Below are 27,758 nucleotides of genomic sequence, written 5' to 3' on the forward strand. Positions count from 1 at the left end.
TCTCTGCAGGTTACCATGGACTACAGGGGCTGCATTCTGAGGCCAGGGCGTTCCGAGAATGCCAAGGGTAGACATGATGACCTTAAATGATTTCCTCTTGTGTCAGTGTTGGTAAACTTTAGGAGCTAGGAAATGGTCCACTTGACAGAAATGTTCAAATTTACTGGCATTTCATATATTCTCTGCTCTAACATTGTCCTGACTCTTTCTGTATATTCTTTACTTATGTTTTGGTTTTCCTTAATCAAAGTGTGTCTTTTAAATCTTTTCAAAGAAGATTCTTTGGACTTACCAAATCACCTCAATTTTATACGTTTTCTGTTGTATTAAGTTCTGCTCATATCTTTATTTATCTTTTCTCTATGTTCTCAGGGTTTATTGTTTTCATCTTCTGATGTCAATTAAAACACGTGGTTATTCATTTTAATAAATCTTTTTACTTATAAAGATTTGAACTTTTGAAGATTCCAGCTTACTTGTTCGTGTCTAAGGGTCAGGTCCTCTCCATTGTTGCTGGCCTAAGGCTTAGTTCACTATACAGCAATGTATATATTGACCTATTTTCCCCTCGACTTTTTGTGATTCCCTACATCTCACCTTTCTTTGCAGACAAGCCATTTGAAATACCCTTAACTTATTTCACAGCCAATAAGTCTTTGAAATAATGTGTATTTTTTAGAGAAATATTCTTATATAATTAGGCAGAAAATCTGACCTGCCATAGTTTTCAAAACAGCATAATTTCACTCTTCTCAATGATTAATCTGTTGTATTACACAACCTTGGAGTATTTAGCTTTATCAATGACATGTCCTTGAAAAATGCTTTAGAGATCCTACCAGTCTTTTTTTTTTTTTTTTTTTTTTGCTGTACGCGGGCCTCTCACTGCTGTGGCCTCTCCCGTTGCGGAGCACAGGCTCCGGACACACAGGCTCCGCGGCCATGGCTCGCGGGCCCATCCGCTCTGCGGCATGTGGGATCTTCCGGGATCGGGGCACGAACACGTGTCCCCTGCATCGGCAGGCGGACTCTCAACCACTGCGCCACCAGGGAAGCCCCCTACCAGTCTTTGAAAACATCCTTGTGCCTTGTTTCAGTTCCTGTTTTGTGTATATTTTCTGCCTTGCACCTGATTATTCCTACATCTGATGGATGGCCTTGGGAATCTAATTCTGGTATTGATGGTTTTGGCTGATTGTCTCCCCTTGTAGCTGCTTTCTTCAATATTGTGTAAATTTAGATCATGAGCTCATGTTTAGCTAAACAGCTGACCTTGTAAGAGGCTTAGTTGTGAACGCTCGTAAGTTTCAGCAGAGAGTCGGAAAAGATTTATTTGTGTCCCTCCAATGAGTGGCCCGCAAGGACCCCGTTTTCGACAAGTGTTGGTCCAATACTCCCTCTAGAGGCAGGGGACTCAGACAGGGCTGCTTTGCGGCCCCCGATCTGGGGCAGGGGCAGTGGGCGGCCTGTGACCCGGGCAGGAGCCTCTCCGCGTGTGTCCCAGGGACCCATCTGCCGGCGAACTTCGGTCACCTGGCAGGAAGCTACGATGCCCAGAACTATGCTTAGCTGTGCAGCGCGGTGTACTGCGCGGACACGTTCCACACACACTTCAAGTAAGAGGGCGGCCTGAGTGGAAATGTGAGTGTTTGGGCTGCAGACAAAGAAGGCGCCCTTTGACCTGGGCCTAAAAGCTTGTGACACTCCACTGGGCCTGCCGGGCTCTGAGGGCCCTGCCCTGGGCCCCCTGCTCTCCTGCCCTTTGTTCTGTCACAGCAGAGATGGCCACAACCACTCCCTCAGTGAGGGCAGTGTTCCAACCTCCCTCAGCCCCGCCCCCTCTCTGCAGGTTACCATGGACTACAGAGGCTGCATTCTGAGGCCAGGGCGTTCCGAGAATGCCAAGGGCAGACATGATGACTTTAATGATTTCCTCTTGTGTCAGTGTTGGTAAACTTTAGGAGCTAGGAAATGGTCCACTTTACAGAAATGTTCAAATTTACTGGCATTTCATATATTCTCTGCTCTAACATTGTCCTGACTCTTTCTGTATATTCTTTACTTATGTTTTGGTTTTCCTTAATCAAAGTGTGTCTTTTAAATCTTTTCAAAGAAGATTCTTTGGACTTACTAAATCACCTCAATTTTATACGTTTTCTGTTGTATTAAGTTCTGCTCATATCTTTATTTATCTTTTCTCTATGTTCTCAGGGTTTATTGTTTTCATCTTCTGATGTCAATTAAAACACGTGGTTATTCATTTTAATAAATCTTTTTACTTATAAAGATTTGAACTTTTGAAGATTCCAGCTTACTTGTACGTGTCTAAGGGTCAGGTCCTCTCCATTGTTGCTGGCCTAAGGCTTAGTTCACCATACAGCAATGTATATATTGACCTATTTTGCCCTCGAATTTCTGTGATTCCCTACATCTCACCTTTCTTTGCAGACAAGCCATTTGAAATACCCTTAACTTATTTCACAGCCAAGAAGTCTTTGAAATAATGTGTATTTTTTAGAGAAATCTTCTTATATAATTAGGCAGAAAATCTGACCTGCCATAGTTTTCAAAACAGCATAATTTCACTCTTCTCAATGATTAATCTGTTGTATTACACAACCTTGGAGTATTTAGCTTTATCAATGACATGTCCTTGAAAAATGCTTTAGAGATCCTACCAGTCTTTGAAAACATCCTTGTGCCTTGTTTCAGTTCCAGTTTTATGTATATTTTCTGCCTTGCACCTGATTATTCCTACATCTGATGGATGGCCTTGGGAATCTAGTTTTGGTATTGATGGTTTTGGCTGATTGTCTCCCCTTGTAGCTGCTTTCTTCAATATTGTGTAAATTTACATCATGTGCTCATGTTTAGATAAACAGCTGACCTTGTAAGAGGCTTAGGTGTGAACGCTCGTAAGTTTCAGCAGAGAGTCGGCAATGATTTATTTGTGTCCCTCCAATGAGTGGCCCGCAAGGACCCCGTTTTCTACAAGTGTTGGTCCAATACTCCCTCTAGAGGCAGGGGACTCAGACAGGGCTGCTTTGCGGCCCCCGATCTGGGGCAGGGGCAGTGGGCGGCCTGTGACCCGGGCAGGAGCCTCTCCGCGTGTGTCCCAGGGACCCATCTGCCGGCGAACTTCGGTCACCTGGCAGGAAGCTACGATGCCCAGAACTATGCTTAGCTGTGCAGCGCGGTGTACTGCGCGGACACGTTCCACACACACTTCAAGTAAGAGGGCGGCCTGAGTGGAAATGTGAGTGTTTGGGCAGCTGTGCAGACAAAGAAGGCGCCCTTTGGCCTGGGCCTAAAAGCTTGTGACACTCCACTGGGCCTGCCTGGCTCTGAGGGCCCTGCCCTGGGCCCCCTGCTCCCCTGCCCTTTGTTCAGTCACAGCAGAGATGGCCACACCCACTCCCTTAGTGAGGGCAGTGTTCCAACCTCCCTCAGCCCCGCCCCCTCTCTGCAGGTTACCATGGACTACAGGGGCTGCATTCTGAGGCCAGGGCGTTCCGAGAATGCCAAGGGCAGACATGATGACCTTAAATGATTTCCTCTTGTGTCAGTGTTGGTAAACTTTAGGAGCTAGGAAATGGTCCACTTTACAGAAATGTTCAAATTTACAGGCATTTCATATATTCTCTGCTCTAACATTGTCCTGACTCTTTCTGTATATTCTTTACTTATGTTTTGGTTTTCCTTAATCAAAGTGTGTCTTTTCAATCTTTTCAAAGAAGATTCTTTGGACTTACTAAATCACCTGAATTTTATACGTTTTCTGTTGTATTAAGTTCTGCTCATATCTTTATTTATCTTTTTTCTATGTTCTCAGGGTTTATTGTTTTCATCTTCTGATGTCAATTAAAACACGTGGTTATTCATTTTAGTAAATCTTTTTACTTATAAAGATTTGAACTTTTGAAGATTCCAGCTTACTTGTACGTGTCTAAGGGTCAGGTCCTCTCCATTGTTGCTGGCCTAAGGCTTAGTTCACCATACAGCAATGTATATATTGACCTATTTTGCCCTCGGCTTTCTGTGATTCCCTACATCTCACCTTTCTTTGCAGACAAGCCATTTGAAATACCCTTAACTTATTTCACAGCCAATAAGTCTTTGAAATAATGTGTATTTTTTAGAGAAATCTTCTTATACAATTAGGCAGAAAATCTGACCTGCCATAGTTTTCAAAACAGCATAATTTCACTCTTCTCAATGATTAATCTGTTGTATTACACAACCTTGGAGTATTTAGCTTTATCAATGACATGTCCTTGCAAAATGCTTTAGAGATCCTACCAGTCTTGAAAACATCCTTGTGCCTTGTTTCAGTTCCAGTTTTATGTATATTTTCTGCCTTGCACCTGATTATTCCTACATCTGATGGATGGCCTTGGGAATCTAGTTTTGGTATTGATGGTTTTGGCTGATTGTCTCCCCTTGTAGCTGCTTTCTTCAATATTGTGTAAATTTACATCATGTGCTCATGTTTAGATAAACAGCTGACCTTGTAAGAGGCTTAGGTGTGAACGCTCGTAAGTTTCAGCAGAGAGTCGGCAAAGATTTATTTGTGTACCTCCAATGAGTGGCCCGCAAGGACCCCGTTTTCTACAAGTGTTGGTCCAATACTCCCTCTAGAGGCAGGGGACTCAGACAGGGCTGCTTTGCGGCCCCCGATCTGGGGCAGGGGCAGTGGGCGGCCTGTGACCCTGGCAGGAGCCTCTCCGCGTGTGTCCCAGGGACCCATCTGCCGGCGAACTTCGGTCACCTGGCAGGAAGCTACGATGCCCAGAACTATGCTTAGCTGTGCAGCGTGGTGTACTGCGCGGACACGTTCCACACACACTTGAAGTAAGAGGGCGGCCTGAGTGGAAATGTGAGAGTTTGGGCAGCTGTGCAGACAAAGAAGACGCCCTTTGGCCTGGGCCTAAAAGCTTGTGAAACTCCACTGGGCCTGCCGGGCTCTGAGGGCCCTGCCCTGGGCCCCCTGCTCCCCTGCCCTTTGTTCAGTCACAGCAGAGATGGCCACACCCACTTCCTCAGTGAGGGCAGTGTTCCAACCTCCCTCAGCCCCGCCCCCTCTCTGCAGGTTACCATGGACTACAGGGGCTGCATTCTGAGGCCAGGGCGTTCCGAGAATGCCAAGGGCAGACATGATGACCTTAAATGATTTCCTCTTGTGTCAGTGTTTGTAAACTTTAGGAGCTAGGAAATGGTCCACTTTACAGAAATGTTCAAATTTACTGGCATTTCATATATTCTCTGCTCTAACATTGTCCTGACTCTTTCTGTATATTCTTTACTTATGTTTTGGTTTTCCTTAATCAAAGTGTGTCTTTTAAATCTTTTCAAAGAAGATTCTTTGGACTTACTAAATCACCTGAATTTTATACGTTTTCTGTTGTATTAAGTTCTACTCATATCTTTATTTATCTCTTCTCTATGTTCTCAGGGTTTATTGTTTTCATTTTCTGATGTCAATTAAAACACTTGGTTATTCATTTTAATAAATCTTTTTACTTATAAAGATTTGAACTTTTGAAGATGCCAGCTTACTTGTACGTGTCTAAGGGTCAGGTCCTATCTATTGTTGCCGGACTAAGGCTTAGTTCACCATACAGCAATGTATATATTGACCTATTTTCCCCTCGACTTTCTGTGATTCCCTACATCTCACCTTTATTTGCAGACAAGCCATTTGAAATACCCTTAACTTATTTCACAGCCAATAAGTCTTTGAAATAATGTGTATTTTTTAGAGAAATCTTCTTATATAATTAGGCAGAAAATCTGACCTGCCATAGTTTTCAAAACAGCATAATTTCACTCTTCTCAATGATTAATCTGTTGTATTACACAACCTTGGAGTATTTAGCTTTATCAATGATATGTCCTTGAAAAATGTTTTAGAGATCCTACCAGTCTTTGAAAACATCCTTGTGCCTTGTTTCAGTTCCAGTTTTATGTATATTTTCTGCCTTGCACCTGATTATTCCTACATCTGATGGATGGCCTTGGGAATCTAATTCTGGTATTGATGGTTTTGGCTGATTGTCTCCCCTTGTAGCTGCTTTCTTCAATATTGTGTAAATTTAGATCATGAGCTTATGTTTAGATAAAGAGCTGACCTTGTAAGAGGCTTAGGTGTGAACACTCGTAAGTTTCAGTAGAGAGTCGGCAATGATTTATTTGTGTCCCTCCAATGAGTGGCCCGCAAGGACCCCGTTTTCTACAAGTGTTGGTCCAATACTCCCTCTAGAGGCAGGGGACTCAGACAGGGCTGCTTTGCGGCCCCCGATCTGGGGCAGGGGCAGTGGGCGCCCTGTGACCCGGGCAGGAGCCTCTCCGCGTGTGTCCCAGGGACACATCTGCCTGCGAACTTCGATCACTTGGCAGGAAGCTACGATGCCCAGAACTATGCTTAGCTGTGCAGCGCGGTGTACTGCACGGACACGTTCCACACACACTTCAAGTAAGAGGGCGGCCTGAGTGGAAAGGTGAGAGTTTGGGCAGCTGTGCAGACAAAGAAGGCGCCCTTTGGCCTGGGCCTAAAAACTTGTGACACTCCACTGGGCCTGCCGGGCTCTGAGGGCCCTGCCCTGGGCCCCCTGCTCCCCTGCCCTTTGATCAGTCACAGCAGAGATCGCCACACCCACTCCCTTAGTGAGGGCAGTGTTCCAACCTCCCTCAGCCCCGCCCCCTCTCTGCAGGTTACCATGGACTACAGAGGCTGCATTCTGAGGCCAGGGCGTTCCGAGAATGCCAAGGGCAGACATGATGACCTTAAATGATTTCCTCTTGTGTCAGTGTTGGTAAACTTTAGGAGATAGGAAATGGTCCACTTGACAGAAATGTTCAAATTTACAGGCATTTCATATATTCTCTGCTCTAACATTGTCCTGACTCTTTCTGTATATTCTTTACTTATGTTTTGGTTTTCCTTAATCAAAGTGTGTCTTTTAAATCTTTTCAAAGAAGATTCTTTGGACTTACTAAATCACCTCAATTTTATACGTTTTCTGTTGTATTAAGTTCTGCTCATATCTTTATTTATCTCTTCTCTATGTTCTCAGGGTTTATTGTTTTCATTTTCTGATGTCAATTAAAACACTTGGTTATTCATTTTAATAAATCTTTTTACTTATAAAGATTTGAACTTTTGAAGATGCCAGCTTACTTGTACGTGTCTAAGGGTCAGGTCCTCTCTATTGTTGCCGGCCTAAGGCTTAGTTCACCATACAGCAATGTATATTTTGACCTATTTTCCCCTCGACTTTCTGTGATTCCCTACATCTCACCTTTCTTTGCAGACAAGCCATTTGAAATACCCTTAACTTATTTCACAGCCAATAAGTCTTTGAAATAATGTGTATTTTTTAGAGAAATCTTCTTATATAATTAGGCAGAAAATCTGACCTGCCATAGTTTTCAAAACAGCATAATTTCACTCTTCTCAATGATTAATCTGTTGTATTACACAACCTTGGAGTATTTAGCTTTATCAATGATATGTCCTTGAAAAATGTTTTAGAGATCCTACCAGTCTTTGAAAACATCCTTGTGCCTTGTTTCAGTTCCAGTTTTATGTATATTTTCTGCCTTGCACCTGATTATTCCTACATCTGATGGATGGCCTTGGGAATCTAATTCTGGTATTGATGGTTTTGGCTGATTGTCTCCCCTTGTAGCTGCTTTCTTCAATATTGTGTAAATTTAGATCATGAGCTCATGTTTAGATAAAGAGCTGACCTTGTAAGAGGCTTAGGTGTGAACACTCGTAAGTTTCAGTAGAGACTCGGCAATGATTTATTTGTGTCCCTCCAATGAGTGGCCCGCAAGGACCCCGTTTTCTACAAGTGTTGGTCCAATACTCCCTCTAGAGGCAGGGGACTCAGACAGGGCTGCTTTGCGGCCCCCGATCTGGGGCAGGGGCAGTGGGCGCCTTGTGACCCGGGCAGGAGCCTCTCCGCGTGTGTCCCAGGGACACATCTGCCTGCGAACTTCGATCACTTGGCAGGAAGCTACGATGCCCAGAACTATGCTTAGCTGTGCAGCGCGGTGTACTGCACGGACACGTTCCACACACACTTCAAGTAAGAGGGTGGCCTGAGTGGAAAGGTGAGAGTTTGGGCAGCTGTGCAGACAAAGAAGGCGCCCTTTGGCCTGGGCCTAAAAACTTGTGACACTCCACTGGGCCTGCCGGGCTCTGAGGGCCCTGCCCTGGGCCCCCTGCTCCCCTGCCCTTTGTTCAGTCACAGCAGAGATCGCCACACCCACTCCCTTAGTGAGGGCAGTGTTCCAACCTCCCTCAGCCCCGCCCCCTCTCTGCAGCTTACCATGGAATACAGAGGCTGCATTCTGAGGCCAGGGCGTTCCGAGAATGACAAGGGCAGACATGATGACCTTAAATGATTTCCTCTTGTGTCAGTGTTGGTAAACTTTAGGAGATAGGAAATGGTCCACTTGACAGAAATGTTCAAATTTACTGGCATTTCATATATTCTCTGCTCTAACATTGTCCTGACTCTTTCTGTATATTCTTTACTTATGTTTTGGTTTTCCTTAATCAAAGTGTGTCTTTTCAATCTTTTCAAAGAAGATTCTTTGGACTTACTAAATCACCTGAATTTTATACGTTTTCTGTTGTATTAAGTTCTGCTCATATCTTTATTTATCTTTTTTCTATGTTCTCAGGGTTTATTGTTTTCATCTTCTGATGTCAATTAAAACACTTGGTTATTCATTTTAATAAATCTTTTTACTTATAAAGATTTGAACTTTTGAAGATTCCAGCTTACTTGTACGTGTCTAAGGGTCAGGTCCTCTCCATTGTTGCTGGCCTAAGGCTTAGTTCACCATACAGCAATGTATATATTGACCTATTTTCCCCTCGACTTTCTGTGATTCCCTACATCTCACCTTTCTTTGCAGACAAGCCATTTGAAATACCCATAACTTATTTCACAGCCAATAAGTCTTTGAAATAATGCGTATTTTTTAGAGACATCTTCTTATATAATTAGGCAGAAAATCTGACCTGCCATAGTTTTCAAAACAGCATAATTTCACTCTTCTCAATGATTAATCTGTTGTATTACACAACCTTGGAGTATTTAGCTTTATCAATGACATGTCCTTGAAAAATGTTTTAGAGATCCTACCAGTCTTTGAAAACATCCTTGTGCCTTGTTTCAGTTCCAGTTTTATGTATATTTTCTGCCTTGCACCCGATTATTCCTACATCTGATGGATGGCCTTGGGAATCTAATTCTGGTATTGATGGTTTTGGCTGATTGTCTCCCCTTGTAGCTGCTTTCTTCAATATTGTGTAAATTTAGATTATGAGCTCATGTTTAGATAAACAGCTGACCTTGTAAGAGGCTTAGGTGTGAACGCTCGTAAGTTTCAGCAGAGAGTCGGCAAAGATTTATTTGTGTCCCTCCAATGAGTGGCCCGCAAGGGCCCCGTTTTCTACAAGTGTTGGTCCAATACTCCCTCTAGAGGCAGGGGACTCAGACAGGGCTGCTTTGCGGCCCCCGATCTGGGGCAGGGGCAGTGGGCGGCCTGTGACCCGGGCAGGAGCCTCTCCGCGTGTGTCCCAGGGACACATCTGCCTGCGAACTTCGATCACCTGGCAGGAAGCTACGATGCCCAGAACTATGCTTAGCTGTGCAGCGCGGTGTACTGCACGGACACGTTCCACACACACTTCAAGTAAGAGGGCGGCCTGAGTGGAAAGGTGAGAGTTTGGGCAGCTGTGGAGACAAAGAAGGTGCCCTTTGGCCTGGGCCTAAAATCTTGTGACACTCCACTGGGCCTGCCGGGCTCTGAGGGCCCTGCCCTGGGCCCCCTGCTCCCCTGCCCTTTGTTCAGTCACAGCAGAGATGGCCACACCCACTCCCTCAGTGAGGGCAGTGTTCCATCCTCCCTCAGCCCCGCCCCTTCTCTGCAGGTTACCATGGACTACAGAGGCTGCATTCTGAGGCCAGGGCGTTCCGAGAATGCCAAGGGCAGACATGATGACCTTAAATGATTTCCTCTTGTGTCAGTGTTGGTAAACTTTAGGAGCTAGGAAATGGTCCACTTTACAGAAATGTTCAAATTTACTGGCATTTCATGTATTCTCTGCTCTAACATTGTCCTGACTCTTTCTGTATATTCTTTACTTATGTTTTGGTTTTCCTTAATCAAAGTGTGTCTTTTAAATCTTTTCAAAGAAGATTTTTTGGACTTACTAAATCACCTCAATTTTATACGTTTTCTGTTGTATTAAGTTCTGCTCATATCTTTATTTATCTTTTCTCTATGTTCTCAGGGTTTATTGTTTTCATCTTCTGATGTCAATTAAAACACTTGGTTATTCATTTTAATAAATCTTTTTACTTATAAAGATTTGAACTTTTGAAGATTCCAGCTTACTTGTACGTGTGTAAGGTCAGGTCCTCTCCATTGTTGCTGGCCTAAGGCTTAGTTCACCATACAGCAATGTATATATTGACCTATTTTCCCCTCGACTTTCTGTGATTCCCTACATCTCACCTTTCTTTGCAGACAAGCCATTTGAAATACCCTTAACTTATTCCACAGCCAATAAGTCTTTGAAATAATGTGTATTTTGTAGAGAAATCTTCTTATATAATTAGGCAGAAAATCTGACCTGCCATAGTTTTCAAAACAGCATAATTTCACTCTTCTCAATGATTAATCTGTTGTATTACACAACCTTGGAGTATTTAGCTTTATCAATGACATGTCCTTGAAAAATGTTTTAGAGATCCTACCAGTCTTTGAAAACCTCCTTGTGCCTTGTTTCAGTTCCAGTTTTATGTACATTTTCTGCCTTGCACCCGATTATTCCTACATCTGATGGATGGCCTTGGGAATCTAATTCTGGTATTGATGGTTTTGGCTGATTGTCTCCCCTTGTAGCTGCTTTCTTCAATATTGTGTAAATTTAGATCATGAGCTCATGTTTAGATAAACAGCTGACCTTGTAAGAGGCTTAGGTGTGAATGCTCGTAAGTTTCAGCAGAGAGTCGGCAAAGATTTATTTGTGTCCCTCCAATGAGAGGCCCGCAAGGACCGCGTTTTATATAAGTGTTGGTCCAATACTCCCTCTAGAGGCAGGGGACTCAGACAGGGCTGCTTTGCGGCCCCCGATCTGGGGCAGGGGCAGTGGGCGGCCTGTGACCCGGGCAGGAGCCTCTCCGCGTGTGTCCCAGGGACACATCTGCCTGCGAACTTCGATCACTTGGCAGGAAGCTACGATGCCCAGAACTATGCTTAGCTGTGCAGCGCGGTGTACTGCACGGACACGTTCCACACACACTTCAAGTAAGAGGGCGGCCTGAGTGGAAAGGTGAGAGTTTGGGCAGCTGTGCAGACAAAGAAAGCGCCCTTTGGCCTGGGCCTAAAAACTTGTGACACTCCACTGGGCCTGCCGGGCTCTGAGGGCCCTGCCCTGGGCCCCCTGCTCCCCTGCCCTTTGTTCAGTCACAGCAGAGATGGCCACACCCACTCCCTTAGTGAGGGCAGTGTTCCAACCTCCCTCAGCCCCGCCCCCTCTCTGCAGGTTACCATGGACTACAGAGGCTGAATTCTGAGGCCAGGGCGTTCCGAGAATGCCAAGGGCAGACATGATGACCTTAAATGATTTCCTCTTGTGTCAGTGTTGGTAAACTTTAGGAGCTAGGAAATGGTCCACTTGACAGAAATGTTCAAATTTACTGGCATTTCATATATTCTCTGCTCTAACATTGTCCTGACTCTTTCTGTATATTCTTTACTTATGTTTTGGTTTTCCTTAATCAAAGTGTGTCTTTTAAATCTTTTCAAAGAAGATTCTTTGGACTTACTAAATCACCTGAATTTTATACGTTTTCTGTTGTATTAAGTTCTGCTCATATCTTTATTTATCTTTTTTCTATGTTCTCAGGGTTTATTGTTTTCATCTTCTGATGTCAATTAAAACACTTGGTTATTGATTTTAATAAATCTTTTTACTTATAAAGATTTGAACTTTTGAAGATTCCAGCTTACTTGTACGTGTCTAAGGCTCAGGTCCTCTCCATTGTTGCTGGCCTAAGGCTTAGTTCACCATACAGCAATGTATATATTGACCTATTTTCCCCTCGACTTTCTGTGATTCCCTACATCTCACCTTTCTTTGCAGACAAGCCATTTGAAATACCCATAACTTATTTCACAGCCAATAAGTCTTTGAAATAATGTGTATTTTTTAGAGAAATCTTCTTATATAATTAGGCAGAAAATCTGACCTGCCATAGTTTTCAAAACAGCATAATTTCACTCTTCTCAATGATTAATCTGTTGTATTACACAACCTTGGAGTATTTAGCTTTATCAATGACATGTCCTTGAAAAATGTTTTAGAGATCCTACCAGTCTTTGAAAACATCCTTGTGCCTTGTTTCAGTTCCAGTTTTATGTATATTTTCTGACTTGCACCCGATTATTCCTACATCTGATGGATGGCCTTGGGAATCTAATTCTGGTATTGATGGTTTTGGCTGATTGTCTCCCCTTGTAGCTGCTTTCTTCAATATTGTGTAAATTTAGATTATGAGCTCATGATTAGATAAACAGCTGACCTTGTAAGAGGCTTAGGTGTGAACGCTCGTAAGTTTCAGCAGAGAGTCGGCAAAGATTTATTTGTGTCCCTCCAATGAGTGGCCCGCAAGGGCCCCGTTTTCTACAAGTGTTGGTCCAATACTCCCTCTAGAGGCAGGGGACTCAGACAGGGCTGCTTTGCGGGCCCCGATCTGGGGCAGGGGCAGTGGGCGGCCTGTGACCCGGGCAGGAGCCTCTCCGCGTGTGTCCCAGGGACACATCTGCCTGCGAACTTCGATCACCTGGCAGGAAGCTACGATGCCCAGAACTATGCTTAGCTGTGCAGCGCGGTGTACTGCACGGACACGTTCCACACACACTTCAAGTAAGAGGGCGGCCTCAGTGGAAAGGTGAGAGTTTGGGCAGCTGTGCAGACAAAGAAGGCGCCCTTTGGCCTGGGCCTAAAAACCTGTGACACTCCACTGGGCCTGCCGGGCTCTGAGGGCCCTGCCCTGGCCCCCCTGCTCCCCTGGCCTTTGTTCAGTCACAGCAGAGATGGCCACACCCACTCCCTCAGTGAGGGCAGTGTTCCAACATCCCTCAGCCCCGCCCCCTTTCTGCAGGTTACCATGGACTACAGAGGCTGCATTCTGAGGCCAGGGCATTCCGAGAATGCCAAGGGCAGACATGATGACCTTAAATGATTTCCTCTTGTGTCAGTGTTGGTAAACTTTAGGAGCTAGGAAATGGTCCACTTTACAGAAATGTTCAAATTTACTGGCATTTCATATATTCTCTGCTCTAACATTGTCCTGACTCTTTCTGTATATTCTTTACTTATGTTTTGGTTTTCCTTAATCAAAGTGTGTCTTTTAAATCTTTTCAAAGAAGATTCTTTGGACTTACTAAATCACCTGAATTTTATACGTTTTCTGTTGTATTAAGTTCTGCTCATATCTTTATTTATCTTTTCTCTATGTTCTCAGGGTTTATTGTTTTCATTTTCTGATGTCAATTAAAACACTTGGTTATTCATTTTAATAAATCTTTTTACTTATAAAGATTTGAACTTTTGAAGATTCCAGCTTACTTGTACGTGTCTAAGGGTCAGGTCCTCTCCATTGTTGCTGGCCTAAGGCTTAGTTCACCATACAGCAATGTATATATTGACCTATTTTCCCTTCGACTTTCTGTGATTCCCTACATCTCACCATTCTTTGCAGACAAGCCATTTGAAATACCCTTAACTTATTTCACAGCCAATAAGTCTTTGAAATAATGTGTATTTTTTAGAGAAATCTTCTTATATAATTAGGCAGAAAATCTGACCTGCCATAGTTTTCAAAACAGCATAATTTCACTCTTCTCAATGATTAATCTGTTGTATTACACAACCTTGGAGTATTTAGCTTTATCAATGACATGTCCTTGAAAAATGTTTTAGAGATCCTACCAGTCTTTGAAAACATCCTTGTGCCTTGTTTCAGTTCCAGTTTGGTGTATATTTTCTGCCTTGCACCCAATTATTCCTACATCTGATGGATGGCCTTGGGAATCTAATTCTGGTATTGATGGTTTTGGCTGATTGTCTCCCCTTGTAGCTGCTTTCTTCAATATTGTGTAAATTTAGATCATGAGCTCATGTTTAGATAAACAGCTGACCTTGTAAGAGGATTATGTGTGAACGCTCGTAAGTTTCAGCAGAGAGTCGGCAAAGATTTATTTGTGTCCCTCCAATGAGTGGCCCGCAAGGACCCCGTGTTCGACAAGTGTTGGTCCAATACTCCCTCTTGAGGCAGGGGACTCAGACAGGGCTGATTTGCGGCCCCCGATCTGGGGCAGGGGCAGTGGGCGGCCTGTGACCCGGGCAGGAGCCTCTCCGCGTGTGTCCCAGGGACCCATCTGCCGGCGAACTTCGGTCACCTGGCAGGAAGCTACGATGCCCAGACCTATGCTTAGCTGTGCAGCGCGGTGTACTGCGCGGACACGTTCCACACACACTTCAAGTAAGAGGGTGGTCTGAGTGGAAAGGTGAGAGTTTGGGCAGCTGTGCAGACAAAGAAAGCGCCCTTTGGCCTGGGCCTAAAAACTTGTGACACTCCACTGGGCCTGCCGGGCTCTGAGGGCCCTGCCCTGGGCCCCCTGCTCCCCTGCCCTTTGTTCAGTCACAGCAGAGATGGCCACACCCACTCCCTCAGTGAGGGCAGTGTTCCAACCTCCCTCAGCCCCGCCCCCTCTCTGCAGGTTACCATGGACTACAGAGGCTGCATTCTGAGGCCAGGGCATTCCGAGAATGCCAAGGGCAGACATGATGACCTTAAATGATTTCCTCTTGTGTCAGTGTTGGTAAACTTTAGGAGCTAGGAAATGGTCCACTTGACAGAAATGTTCAAATTTACTGGCATTTCATATATTCTCTGCTCTAACATTGTCCTGACTCTTTCTGTATATTCTTTACTTATGTTTTGGTTTTCCTTAATCAAAGTGTGTCTTTTAAATCTTTTCAAAGAAGATTCTTTGGACTTACTAAATCACCTGAATTTTATACGTTTTCTGTTGTATTAAGTTCTGCTCATATCTTTATTTATCTTTTTTCTATGTTCTCAGGGTTTATTGTTTTCATCTTCTGATGTCAATTAAAACACTTGGTTATTCATTTTAATAAATATTTTTACTTATAAAGATTTGAACTTTTGAAGATTCCAGCTTACTTGTACGTGTCTAAGGGTCAGGTCCTCTCCATTGTTGCTGGCCTAAGGCTTAGTTCACCATACAGCAATGTATATATTGACCTATTTTCCCCTCGACTTTCTGTGATTCCCTACATCTCACCTTTCTTTGCAGACAAGCCATTTGAAATACCCTTAACTTATTTCACAGCCAATAAGTCTTTGAAATAATGTGTACTTTTTAGAGAAATCTTCTTATATAATTAGGCAGAAAATCTGACCTGCCATAGTTTTCAAAACAGCATAATTTCACTCTTCTCAATGATTAATCTGTTGTATTACACATCCTTGGAGTATTTAGCTTTATCAATGACATGTCCTTGAAAAATGCTTTAGAGATCCTACCAGTCTTTGAAAACATCCTTGTGCCTTGTTTCAGTTCCAGTTTTATGTATATTTTCTGCCTTGCACCTGATTATTCCTACATCTGATGGATGGCCTTGGGAATCTAATTCTGGTATTGATGGTTTTGGCTGATTGTCTCCCCTTGTAGCTGCTTTCTTCATTATTGTGTAAATAGAGATCATGAGCTCATGTTTAGCTAAACAGCTGACCTTGTAAGAGGCTTAGGTGTGAACGCTCGTAAGTTTCAGCAGAGAGTCGGCAAAGATTTATTTGTGTCCCTCTAATGAGTGGCCCGCAAGGACCCCGTTTTCTACAAGTGTTGGTCCAATACTCCCTCTAGAGGCAAGGGACTCAGACAGGGCCGCTTTGCGGCCCCCGATCTGGGACAGGGGCAGTGGGCGGCCTGTGACCCGGGCAGGAGCCTCTCCGCGTGTGTCCCAGGGACCCATCTGCCTGCGAACTTCGGTCACCTGGCAGGAAGCTACGATGCCCAGAACTATGCTTAGCTGTGAAGCGCGGTGTACTGCACGGACACGTTCCATACACACTTCAAGTAAGAGGGCGGCCTGAGTGGAAAGGTGAGAGTTTGGGCAGCTGTGCAGACAAAGAAGGCGCCCTTTGGCCTGGGCCTAAAAACTTGTGACACTCCACTGGGCCTGCCGGGCTCTGAGGGCCCTGCCCTGGGACCCCTGCTCCCCTGGCCTTTGTTCAGTCACAGCAGAGATGGCCACACCCACTCCCTCAGTGAGGGCAGTGTTCCAACATCCCTCAGCCCCGCCCCCTTTCTGCAGGTTACCATGGACTACAGAGGCTGCATTCTGAGGCCAGGGCATTCCGAGAATGCCAAGGGCAGACATGATGACCTTAAATGATTTCCTCTTGTGTCAGTGTTGGTAAACTTTAGGAGCTAGGAAATGGTCCACTTGACAGAAATGTTCAAATTTACTGGCATTTCATATATTCTCTGCTCTAACATTGTCCTGACTCTTTCTGTATATTCTTTACTTATGTTTTGGTTTTCCTTAATCAAAGTGTGTCTTTTAAATCTTTTCAAAGAAGATTCTTTGGACTTACTAAATCACCTGAATTTTATACGTTTTCTGTTGTATTAAGTTCTACTCATATCTTTATTTATCTTTTCTCTATGTTCTCAGGGTTTATTGTTTTCATTTTCTGATGTCAATTAAAACACTTGGTTATTCATTTTAATAAATCTTTTTAGTTATAAAGATTTGAACTTTTGAAGATTCCAGCTTACTTGTACGTGTCTAAGGGTCAGGTCCTCTCCATTGTTGCTGGCCTAAGGCTTAGTTCACCATACAGCAATGTATATATTGACCTATTTTCCCATCGACTTTCTGTGATTCCCTACATCTCACCTTTCTTTGCAGACAAGCCATTTGAAATACCCTTAACTTATTTCACAGCCAAGAAGTCTTTGAAATAATATGTAATTTTTAGAGAAATCTTCTTATATAATTAGGCAGAAAATCTGACCTGCCATAGTTTTCAAAACAGCATAATTTCACTCTTCTCAATGATTAATCTGTTGTATTACACAACCTTGGAGTATTTAGCTTTATCAATGACATGTCCTTGAAAAATGTTTTAGAGACCCTACCAGTCTTTGAAAACATCCTTGTGCCTTGTTTCAGTTCCAGTTTTATGTATATTTTCTGCCTTGCACCCGATTATTCCTACATCTGATGGATGGCCTTGGGAATCTAATTCTGGTATTGATGGTTTTGGCTGATTGTCTCCCCTTGTAGCTGCTTTCTTCAATATTGTGTAAATTTAGATCATGAGCTCATGTTTAGATAAACAGCTGACCTTGTAAGAGGATTAGGTGTGAACACTCGTAATTTTCAGCAGAGAGTCGGCAAAGATTTATTTGTGTCCCTCCAATGAGTGGCCTGCAAGGACCCCGTGTTCGACAAGTGTTGGTCCAATACTCCCTCTTGAGGCAGGGGACTCAGACAGGGCTGATTTGCGGCCCCCGATCTGGGGCAGGGGCAGTGGGCGGCCTGTGACCCGGGCAGGAGCCTCTCCGCGTGTGTCCCAGGGACCCATCTGCCGGCGAACTTCGGTCACCTGGCAGGAAGCTACGATGCCCAGACCTATGCTTAGCTGTGCAGCGCAGTGTACTGCGCAGACACGTTCCACACACACTTCAAGTAAGAGGGCGGCCTGAGTGGAAAGGTGAGAGTTTGGGCAGCTGTGCAGACAAAGAAAGCGCCCTTTGGCCTGGGCCTAAAAACTTGTGACACTCCACTGGGCCTGCCGGGCTCTGAGGGCCCTGCCCTGGGCCCCCTGCTCCCCTGCCCTTTGTTCAGTCACAGCAGAGATGGCCACACCCACTCCCTCAGTGAGGGCAGTGTTCCAACCTCCCTCAGCCCCGCCCCCTCTCTGCAGGTTACCATGGACTACAGAGGCTGCATTCTGAGGCCAGGGCATTCCGAGAATGCCAAGGGCAGAAATGATGACCTTAAATGATTTCCTCTTGTGTCAGTGTTGGTAAACTTTAGGAGCTAGGAAATGGTCCACTTGACAGAAATGTTCAAATTTACTGGCATTTCATATATTCTCTGCTCTAACATTGTCCTGACTCTTTCTGTATATTCTTTAGTTATGTTTTGGTTTTCCTTAATCAAAGTGTGTCTTTTAAATCTTTTCAAAGAAGATTCTTTGGACTTACTAAATCACCTGAATTTTATACGTTTTCTGTTGTATTAAGTTCTGCTCATATCTTTATTTATCTTTTTTCTATGTTCTCAGGGTTTATTGTTTTCATCTTCTAATGTCAATTAAAACACTTGGTTATTCATTTTAATAAAACTTTTTACTTATAAAGATTTGAACTTTTGAAGATTCCAGCTTACTTGTACGTGTCTAAGGGTCAGGTCCTCTCCATTGTTGCTGGCCTAAGGCTTAGTTCACCATACAGCAATGTATATATTGACCTATTTTCCCCTCGACTTTCTGTGATTCCCTACATCTCACCTTTCTTTGCAGACAAGCCATTTGAAATACCCTTAACTTATTTCACAGCCAATAAGTCTTTGAAATAATGTGTACTTTTTAGAGAAATCTTCTTATATAATTAGGCAGAAAATCTGACCTGCCATAGTTTTCAAAACAGCATAATTTCACTCTTCTCAATGATTAATCTGTTGTATTACACATCCTTGGAGTATTTAGCTTTATCAATGACATGTCCTTGAAAAATGCTTTAGAGATCCTACCAGTCTTTGAAAACATCCTTGTGCCTTGTTTCAGTTCCAGTTTTATGTATATTTTCTGCCTTGCACCTGATTATTCGTACATCTGATGGATGGCCTTGGGAATCTAATTCTGGTATTGATGGTTTTGGCTGATTGTCTCCCCTTGTAGCTGCTTTCTTCATTATTGTGTAAATAGAGATCATGAGCTCATGTTTAGCTAAACAGCTGACCTTGTAAGAGGCTTAGGTGTGAACGCTCGTAAGTTTCAGCAGAGAGTCGGCAAAGATTTATTTGTGTCCCTCCAATGAGTGGCCCGCAAGGACCCCGTTTTCTACAAGTGTTGGTCCAATACTCCCTCTAGAGGCAGGGGACTCAGACAGGGCCGCTTTGCGGCCCCCGATCTGGGACAGGGGCAGTGGGTGGCCTGTGACCCGGGCAGGAGCCTCTCCGCGTGTGTCCCAGGGACCCATCTGCCTGCGAACTTCGGTCACCTGGCAGGAAGCTACGATGCCCAGAACTATGCTTAGCTGTGCAGCGCGGTGTACTGCACGGACACGTTCCATACACACTTCAAGTAAGAGGGCGGCCTGAGTGGAAAGGTGAGAGTTTGGGCAGCTGTGCAGACAAAGAAGGCGCCCTTTGGCCTGGGCCTAAAAACTTGTGACACTCCACTGGGCCTGCCGGGCTCTGAGGGCCCTGCCCTGGGCCCCCTGCTCCCCTGGCCTTTGTTCAGTCACAGCAGAGATGGCCACACCCACTCCCTCAGTGAGGGCAGTGTTCCAACATCCCTCAGCCCCTCCCCCTTTCTGCAGGTTACCATGGACTACAGAGGCTGCATTCTGAGGCCAGGGCATTCCGAGAATGCCAAGGGCAGACATGATGAACTTAAATGATTTCCTCTTGTGTCAGTGTTGGTAAACTTTAGGAGCTAGGAAATGGTCCACTTTACAGAAATGTTCAAATTTACTGGCATTTCTTATATTCTCTGCTCTAACATTGTCCTGACTCTTTCTGTATATTCTTTACTTATGTTTTGGTTTTCCTTAATCAAAGTGTGTCTTTTAAATCTTTTCAAAGAAGATTCTTTGGACTTACTAAATCACCTGAATTTTATACGTTTTCTGTTGTATTAAGTTCTGCTCATATCTTTATTTATCTTTTCTCTATGTTCTCAGGGTTTATTCTTTTCATTTTCTGATGTCAATTAGAACACTTGGTTATTCATTTTAATAAATCTTTTTAATTATAAAGATTTGAACTTTTGAAGATTCCAGCTTACTTGTACGTGTCTAAGGGTCAGGTCCTCTCCATTGTTGCTGGCCTAAGGCTTAGTTCACCATACAGCAATGTATATATTGACCTATTTTCCCCTCGACTTTCTGTGATTCCCTACATCTCACCTTTCTTTGCAGACAAGCCATTTGAAATACCCTTAACTTATTTCACAGCCAAGAAGTCTTTGAAATAATGTGTATTTTTTAGAGAAATCTTCTTATATAATTAGGCAGAAAATCTGACCTGCCATAGTTTTCAAAACAGCATAATTTCACTCTTCTCAATGATTAATCTGTTGTATTACACAACCTTGGAGTATTTAGCTTTATCAATGACATGTCCTTGAAAAATGTTTTAGAGATCCTACCAGTCTTTGAAAACATCCTTGTGCCTTGTTTCAGTTCCAGTTTGGTGTATATTTTCTGCCTTGCACCCGATTATTCCTACATCTGATGGATGGCCTTGGGAATCTAATTCTGGTATTGATGGTTTTGGCTGATTGTCTCCCCTTGTAGCTGCTTTCTTCAATATTGTGTAAATTTAGATCATGAGCTCATGTTTAGATAAACAGCTGACCTTGTAAGAGGATTAGGTGTGAACACTCGTAATTTTCAGCAGAGAGTCGGCAAAGATTTATTTGTGTCCCTCCAATGAGTGGCCCGCAAGGACCCCGTGTTCGACAAGTGTTGGTCCAATACTCCCTCTTGAGGCAGGAATCTCAGACAGGGCTGATTTGCGGCCCCCGATCTGGGGCAGGGGCAGTGGGCGGCCTGTGACCCGGGCCGGAGCCTCTCCGCGTGTGTCCCAGGGACCCATCTGCCGGCGAACTTCGGTCACCTGGCAGGAAGCTACGATGCCCAGACCTATGCTTAGCTGTGCAGCGCGGTGTACTGCGCGGACACGTTCCACACACACTTCAAGTAAGAGGGCGGCCTGAGTGGAAAGGTGAGAGTTTGGGCAGCTGTGCAGACAAAGAAAGCGCCCTTTGGCCTGGGCCTAAAAACTTGTGACACTCCACTGGGCCTGCCGGGCTCTGAGGGCCCTGCCCTGGGCCCCCTGCTCCCCTGCCCTTTGTTCAGTCACAGCAGAGATGGCCACACCCACTCCCTCAGTGAGGGCAGTGTTCCAAACTCCCTCAGCCCCGCCCCCTCTCTGCAGGTTACCATGGACTACAGAGGCTGCATTCTGAGGCCAGGGCATTCCGAGAATGCCAAGGGCAGAAATGATGACCTTAAATGATTTCCTCTTGTGTCAGTGTTGGTAAACTTTAGGAGCTAGGAAATGGTCCACTTGACAGAAATGTTCAAATTTACTGGCATTTCATATATTCTCTGCTCTAACATTGTGCTGACTCTTTCTGTATATTCTTTACTTATGTTTTGGTTTTCCTTAATCAAAGTGTGTCTTTTAAATCTTTTCAAAGAAGATTCTTTGGACTTACTAAATCACCTGAATTTTATACGTTTTCTGTTGTATTAAGTTCTGCTCATATCTTTATTTATCTTTTTTCTATGTTCTCAGGGTTTATTGTTTTCATCTTCTGATGTCAATTAAAACACTTGGTTATTCATTTTAATAAATCTTTTTACTTATAAAGATTTGAACTTTTGAAGATTCCAGCTTACTTGTACGTGTCTAAGGGTCAGGTCCTCTCCATTGTTGCTGGCCTAAGGCTTAGTTCACCATACAGCAATGTATATATTGACCTATTTTGCCCTCGACTTTCTGTGATTCCCTACATCTCACCTTTCTTTGCAGACAAGCCATTTGAAATACCCTTAACTTATTTCACAGCCAATAAGTCTTTGAAATAATGTGTATTTTTTAGAGAAATCTTCTTATATAATTAGGCAGAAAATCTGACCTGCCATAGTTTTCAAAACAGCATAATTTCACTCTTCTCAATGATTAATCTGTTGTATTACACAACCTTGGAGTATTTAGCTTTATCAATGACATGTCCTTGCAAAATGCTTTAGAGATCCTACCAGTCTTTGAAAACATCCTTGTGCCTTGTTTCAGTTCCAGTTTTATGTATATTTTCTGCCTTGCACCTGATTATTCCTACATCTGTTGGATGGCCTTGGGAATCTAGTTTTGGTATTGATGGTTTTGGCTGATTGACTCCCCTTGTAGCTGCTTTCTTCAATATTGTGTAAATTTACATCATGTGCTCATGTTTAGATAAACAGCTGACCTTGTAAGAGGCTTAGGTGTGAACGCTCGTAAGTTTCAGCAGAGAGTCGGCAAAGATTTATTTGTGTCCCTCCAATGAGTGGCCCGCAAGGACCCCGTTTTCTACAAGTGTTGGTCCAATACTCCCTCTAGAGGCAGGGGACTCAGACAGGGCTGCTTTGCGGCCCCCGATCTGGGGAGGGGCAGTGGGCGGCCTGTGACCCGGGCAGGAGCCTCTCCGCGTGTGTCCCAGGGACCCATCTGCCGGCGAACTTCGGTCACCTGGCAGGAAGCTACGATGCCCAGAACTATGCTTAGCTGTGCAGCGTGGTGTACTGCGCGGACACGTTCCACACACACTTGAAGTAAGAGGGCGGCCTGAGTGGAAATGTGAGAGTTTGGGCAGCTGTGCAGACAAAGAAGACGCCCTTTGGCCTGGGCCTAAAAGCTTGTGAAACTCCACTGGGCCTGCCGGGCTCTGAGGGCCCTGCACTGGGCCCCCTGCTCCCCTGCCCTTTGTTCAGTCACAGCAGAGATGGCCACACCCACTTCCTCAGTGAGGGCAGTGTTCCAACCTCCCTCAGCCCCGCCCACTCTCTGCAGGTTACCATGGACTACAGGGGCTGCATTCTGAGGCCAGGGCGTTCCGAGAATGCCAAGGGCAGACATGATGACCTTAAATGATTTCCTCTTGTGTCAGTGTTTGTAAACTTTAGGAGCTAGGAAATGGTCCACTTTACAGAAATGTTCAAATTTACTGGCATTTCATATATTCTCTGCTCTAACATTGTCCTGACTCTTTCTGTATATTCTTTACTTATGTTTTGGTTTTCCTTAATCAAAGTGTGTCTTTTAAATCTTTTCAAAGAAGATTCTTTGGACTTACTAAATCACCTGAATTTTATACGTTTTCTGTTGTATTAAGTTCTGCTTATATCTTTATTTATCTCTTCTCTATCTTCTCAGGGTTTATTGTTTTCATTTTCTGATGTCAATTAAAACACTTGGTTATTCATTTTAATAAATCTTTTTACTTATAAAGATTTGAACTTTTGAAGATGCCAGCTTACTTGTACGTGTCTAAGGGTCAGGTCCTCTCTATTGTTGCCGGCCTAAGGCTTAGTTCACCATACAGCAATGTATATATTGACCTATTTTCCCCTCGACTTTCTGTGATTCCCTACATCTCACCTTTCTTTGCAGACAAGCCATTTGAAATACCCTTAACTTATTTCACAGCCAAGAAGTCTTTGAAATAATGTGTATTTTTTAGAGAAATCTTCTTATATAATTAGGCAGAAAATCTGACCTGCCATAGTTTTCAAAACAGCATAATTTCACTCTTCTCAATGATTAATCTGTTGTATTACACAACCTTGGAGTATTTAGCTTTATCAATGACATGTCCTTGAAAAATGCTTTAGAGATCCTACCAGTCTTTGAAAACATCCTTGTGCCTTGTTTCAGTTCCAGTTTTATGTATATTTTCTGCCTTGCACCTGATTATTCCTACATCTGATGGATGGCCTTGGGAATCTAATTCTGGTATTGATGGTTTTGGCTGATTGTCTCCCCTTGTAGCTGCTTTCTTCAATATTGTGTAAATTTAGATCATGAGCTCATGTTTAGATAAAGAGCTGACCTTGTAAGAGGCTTAGGTGTGAACGCTCGTAAGTTTCAGTAGAGAGTCGGCAATGATTTATTTGTGTCCCTCCAATGAGTGGCCCGCAAGGACCCCGTTTTCTACAAGTGTTGGTCCAATACTCCCTCTAGAGGCAGGGGACTCAGACAGGGCTGCTTTGCGGCCCCCGATCTGGGGCAGGGGCAGTGGGCGCCCTGTGACCCGGGCAGGAGCCTCTCCGCGTGTGTCCCAGGGACACATCTGCCTGCGAACTTCGATCACTTGGCAGGAAGCTACGATGCCCAGAACTATGCTTAGCTGTGCAGCGCGGTGTACTGCACGGACACGTTCCACACACACTTCAAGTAAGAGGGCGGCCTGAGTGGAAAGGTGAGAGTTTGGGCAGCTGTGCAGACAAAGAATGCGCCCTTTGGCCTGGGCCTAAAAACTTGTGACACTCCACTGGGCCTGCCGGGCTCTGAGGGCCCTGCCCTGGGCCCCCTGCTCCCCTGCCCTTTGTTCAGTCACAGCAGAGATGGCCACACCCACTCCCTTAGTGAGGGCAGTGTTCCAACCTCCCTCAGCCCCGCCCCCTCTCTGCAGGTTACCATGGACTACAGAGGCTGCATTCTGAGGCCAGGGCGTTCCGAGAATGCCAAGGGTAGACATGATGACCTTAAATGATTTCCTCTTGTGTCAGTGTTGGTAAACTTTAGGAGCTAGGAAATGGTCCACTTTACAGAAATGTTCAAATTAACTGGCATTTCATATATTCTCTGCTCTAACATTGTCCTGACTCTTTCTGTATATTCTTTACTTATGTTTTGGTTTTCCTTAATCAAAGTGTGTCTTTTAAATCTTTTCAAAGAAGATTTTTTGGACTTACTAAATCACCTCTATTTTATACGTTTTCTGTTGTATTAAGTTCTGCTCATATCTTTATTTATCTTTTTTCTATGTTCTCAGGGTTTATTGTTTTCATCTTCTGATGTCAATTAAATCACTTGGTTATTCATTTTAATAAATCTTTTTACTTATAAAGATTTGAACTTTTGAAGATTCCAGCTTACTTGTACGTGTCTAAGGTCAGGTCCTCTCCATTGTTGCTGGCCTAAGGCTTAGTTCACCATACAGCAATGTATATATTGACCTATTTTCCCCTCGACTTTCTGTGATTCCCTACATCTCACCTTTCTTTGCAGACAAGCCATTTGAAATACCCTTAACTTATTCCACAGCCAATAAGTCTTTGAAATAATGTGTATTTTTTAGAGAAATCTTCTTATATAATTAGGCAGAAAATCTGACCTGCCATAGTTTTCAAAACAGCATAATTTCACTCTTCTCAATGATTAATCTGTTGTATTACACAACCTTGGAGTATTTAGCTTTATCAATGACATGTCCTTGAAAAATGTTTTAGAGATCCTACCAGTCTTTGAAAACATCCTTGTGCCTTGTTTCAGTTCCAGTTTTATGTATATTTTCTGCCTTGCACCCGATTATTCCTACATCTGATGGATGGCCTTGGGAATCTAATTCTGGTATTGATGGTTTTGGCTGATTGTATCCCCTTGTAGCTGCTTTCTTCAATATTGTGTAAATTTAGATTATGAGCTCATGATTAGATAAACAGCTGACCTTGTAAGAGGCTTAGGTGTGAACGCTCGTAAGTTTCAGCAGAGAGTTGGCAAAGATTTATTTGTGTCCCTCCAATGAGTGGCCCACAAGGGCCCCGTTTTCTACAAGTGTTGGTCCAATACTCCCTCTAGAGGCAGGGGACTCAGACAGGGCTGCTTTGCGGCCCCCGATCTGGGGCAGGGGCAGTGGGCGGCCTGTGACCCGGGCAGGAGCCTCTCCGCGTGTGTCCCAGGGACACATCTGCCTACGAACTTCGATCACCTGGCAGGAAGCTACGATGCCCAGAACTATGCTTAGCTGTGCAGCGCGGTGTACTGCACGGACACGTTCCACACACACTTCAAGTAAGAGGGCGGCCTGAGTGGAAAGGTGAGAGTTTGGGCAGCTGTGCAGACAAAGAAGGCGCCCTTTGGCCTGGGCCTAAAAACTTGTGACACTCCACTGGGCCTGCCGGGCTCTGAGGGCCCTGCCCTGGGCCCCCTGCTCCCCTGGCCTTTGTTCAGTCACAGCAGAGATGGCGACACCCACTCCCTCAGTGAGGGCAGTGTTCCAACATCCCTCAGCCCCGCCCCCTTTCTGCAGGTTACCATGGACTACAGATGCTGCATTCTGAGGCCAGGGCATACCGAGAATGCCAAGGGCAGACATGATGACCTTAAATGATTTCCTCTTGTGTCAGTGTTGGTAAACTTTAGGAGCTAGGAAATGGTCCACTTTACAGAAATGTTCAAATTTACTGGCATTTCATATATTCTCTGCTCTAACATTGTCCTGACTCTTTCTGTATATTCTTTACTTATGTTTTGGTTTTCCTTAATCAAAGTGTGTCTTTTAAATCTTTTCAAAGAAGATTCTTTGGACTTACTAAATCACCTGAATTTTATACGTTTTCTGTTGTATTAAGTTCTGCTCATATCTTTATTTATCTTTTCTCTATGTTCTCAGGGTTTATTGTTTTCATTTTCTGATGTCAATTAAAACACTTGGTTATTCATTTTAATAAATCTTTTTACTTATAAAGATTTGAACTTTTGAAGATTCCAGCTTACTTGTACATGTCTAAGGGTCAGGTCCTCTCCATTGTTGCTGGCCTAAGGCTTAGTTCACCATACAGCAATGTATATATTGACCTATTTTCCCCTCGACTTTCTGTGATTCCCTACATCTCACCTTTCTTTGCAGACAAGCCATTTGAAATACCCTTAACTTATTTCACAGCCAATAAGTCTTTGAAATAATGTGTGTTTTTTAGAGAAATCTGCTTATATAATTAGGCAGAAAATCTGACCTGCCATAGTTTTCAAAACAGCATAATTTCACTCTTCTCAATGATTAATCTGTTGTATTACACATCCTTGGAGTATTTAGCTTTATCAATGACATGTCCTTGAAAAATGCTTTAGAGATCCTACCAGTCTTTGAAAACATCCTTGTGCCTTGTTTCAGTTCCAGTTTTATGTATATTTTCTGCCTTGCACCTGATTATTCCTACATCTGATGGATGGCCTTGGGAATCTAATTCTGGTATTGATGGTTTTGGCTGATTGTCTCCCCTTGTAGCTGCTTTCTTCATTATTGTGTAAATAGAGATCATGAGCTCATGTTTAGCTAAACAGCTGACCTTGTAAGAGGCTTAGGTGTGAACGCTCGTAAGTTTCAGCAGAGAGTCGGCAAAGATTTATTTGTGTCCCTCCAATGAGTGGCCCGCAAGGACCCCGTTTTCTACAAGTGTTGGTCCAATACTCCCTCTAGAGGCAAGGGACTCAGACAGGGCCGCTTTGCGGCCCCCGATCTGGGACAGGGGCAGTGGGCGGCCTGTGACCCGGGCAGGAGCCTCTCCGCGTGTGTCCCAGGGACACATCTGCCTGCGAACTTCGATCACTTGGCAGGAAGCTACGATGCCCAGAACTATGCTTAGCTGTGCAGCGCGGTGTACTGCACGGACACGTTCCACACACACTTCAAGTAAGAGGGCGGCCTGAGTGGAAAGGTGAGAGTTTGGGCAGCTGTGCAGACAAAGAAGGCGCCCTTTGGCCTGGGCCTAAAAACTTGTGACACTCCACTGGGCCTGCCGGGCTCTGAGGGCCCTGCCCTGGGCCCCCTGCTCCCCTGCCCTTTGTTCAGTCACAGCAGAGATGGCCACACCCACTCCCTTAGTGAGGGCAGTGTTCCAACATCCCT

Source organism: Mesoplodon mirus, assembly GCF_964341445.2.
Source record: "Mesoplodon mirus genome assembly, chromosome: 1".
Lineage (NCBI taxonomy): Eukaryota > Metazoa > Chordata > Mammalia > Artiodactyla > Ziphiidae > Mesoplodon > Mesoplodon mirus.